This window comes from Penaeus japonicus, unplaced genomic scaffold, assembly GCF_977035675.1.
Source record: "Penaeus japonicus unplaced genomic scaffold, GWHDUDI00000001_assembly GWHDUDI00000016, whole genome shotgun sequence".
Classification (NCBI taxonomy): domain Eukaryota; kingdom Metazoa; phylum Arthropoda; class Malacostraca; order Decapoda; family Penaeidae; genus Penaeus; species Penaeus japonicus.
Genome location: NW_028234418.1, coordinates 35,647,403 through 35,649,902, shown reverse-complemented (window position 1 = coordinate 35,649,902; position 2,500 = coordinate 35,647,403).

Below are 2,500 nucleotides of genomic sequence, written 5' to 3'. Positions count from 1 at the left end.
ATTCGAATGAATGTATTGCAGGATGGAAAGAGAGGATGAATGTTGCTACTCCGAGCGAGAGAGATGGGTGAGAGAGGAGGTGGAGGAGAAGAGGTGGAGGGGGAATAAGTGAAATGGAAGAAAGAAGAAGAATGAAAGTGTGTGTGCGGCAGGTGACTGCGGTGTTCTGTGGACGGGAGGAGGGTTGGGGGTGGAGGTAAGGGTGGAGGTGGAGTTGGAGGTGGAGGGTTCGTAGGAATAGGATTAGGAAAAAAATGAAGAGGAGGAGCGGGAGCAGGGGGAGGGGGGAGAAGAAGAAGAGGAGGAGGAGTAGGAGTAAGGGGAAGAGCAGGATGAAAATGAAGAGGATGAGGAGGAAGGGTAGGAATAGTAGTGGCAGTAGTAGAAGGAGGAGGAAGAGCAGAGGAGGAGGCGGAGGAGGAGGAGGAGGAGGAGGAGGAGGAGGAGGAGGAGGAGGAGGAGGAGGAGGAGGAGGAGGAGGAGGAGGAGGAGGAGGAGGAGGAGGTGGAGGAGGAGGAGGAGGTGGAGGAAGGAGGAGGAGGAGGAGGAGGAGGAGGAGGAGGAGGAGGAGGAGGAGGAGGAGGAGGAGGAGGAGGAGGAGGAGGAGGAGGAGGAGAAGAAGAAGAAGAAGAAGAAGAAGAAGAAGGAGGAGGAGAAGAAGAAGAAGAAGAAGAAGAAGAAGAAGGAGGAGAAGGAGAAGAAGAAGAAGAAGAAGAAGAAGAAGAAGAAGGAGAAGAAGAAGAAAAAGAAGGAGAAGGAGACAGAGCAGAGGAGCAGGTGCTGTAACCACTGGAGGGAGGAGGAGGAGGAGGAGGAGGAGGAGGAGACACGGCAACGATAGAGACGAAAAGGCAGAAGGGGGAGTGGGGGGGTGTTAAATGGAAAAAAAAATACAGTGATAAAATAAAGCTTCCAGTCCTCGCTCTAAACAAGAGGTTTTAGGAGAGCGAGGAGGTACACGACAGCCGGAGAGTACAGCCGCCCACACAACTCGAGATCAAGAGAAACATTTGCATATTTCATGGAGCAGGAAATAGGTGTAGGATTTGATAAAGAATGGGAAAAAGGCAGTTTTGAGTGCGCTGTTTGTTGTGGCGGGAGTGTACTGGGAGAAGAAATGTTTGGTCTTGGAATTTTAAAATTTGATTTGCGATATATATATATATATATATATATATATATATATATATATATATATGTATATATATATTTATTTCTATCTATATTTATATATATATTTATATCAATATATATATATATACATATATATATTTATATATATATATATATATATATATACATATATATCCACACACACCCATATAAATATATAGAGATAGAAATATATATATGCATATATATATATATATATATATATATATATATATATATATATATATATATATATATATATATATATATACATATATGAATTAGTGTGAAGAAAATGTAGGACGTTACAGATTACAGCAACATTTTTAGAAGAAAAAAAAAGTTATAAGTTGGAGACGGAGCATTCTTACCATCTCCCCATACATTTCAAGATATGCCACAACTCGAGAAGAAAACAACAAAGGCAAAAACAAAGGCATTAACCAAAAAAAAAGCCCCGTACCTCAAGAGACATTTACAGATCAGTCCGAAGATCTTTCTACGTGGGAGACATACAGGGCGACGCGACGGCTGAAAGGGGGGAAGGGGGACGAGAAGAGGAGAGGAGGAGAAGGGAGGCGAAGGAAGAGGGGAGGGAGGGAGGGGGGTTTGGAAAGAAGGAGAGGGAGAAAAGAGGGTGGTGAGAGGAAGGGGGGTGGGGAAAGGAGGTGAAGAAAGGGGAGAAAGAGGAGAGGGAGGGGAGAGGGGAGAAGAAGATGAGAAGGGGGGGGGGGAGGGGGAGGAGGTGAAAGAAGAGGGAAGGAAGGGAGGAGAAAGAAGGGGAAGCAATAGGAGGAAAAGGGAAAGGGAGAGGAAAGCAGGTGAAGGGAAGAGAGAGGGATACCGGCAAAAGAGAGAAAAGGGAAAGGGAGAATAAAGAGAAAGGAGAAAAGAAGTCAAAAGGGGGAAGGGGGGGGGAGAAGAAAATGAAGCGAGAAGAAGAAGAAGAAGAAGAAGGGGGGGAAGGGGGTGGCATTATAAACGGCTTAACAAAAGCTTTTAGAAATTAACGTGCCGCACATTTCTGTAAGCCCCCGAAGGCTGAGTCGATGGAAAGTCCCCATATTGCTTCGGGCTTTGATGCTATCCGCCCTCGCCGAGACTCGCGCATTGTCCTCGCCACCAGGAAGGATGCATAAATCTTTGTGTAATGCGGCTCCTTTTCTCCCCCACCAAGAGACGGAGCGACGGTGCCATCCAGCCAGCCCTTTGTGCGTATGGGTTGCTAATGGGGGAATGCTGCGTCAGGCCGGGAACACGACACGATAGGAAGGCAGGTCGGTAGATCTGCCTTCCTATCGGATTGACTTCCCTTCTGTCCGAACGCAGATGTGTGTATCATGTACTA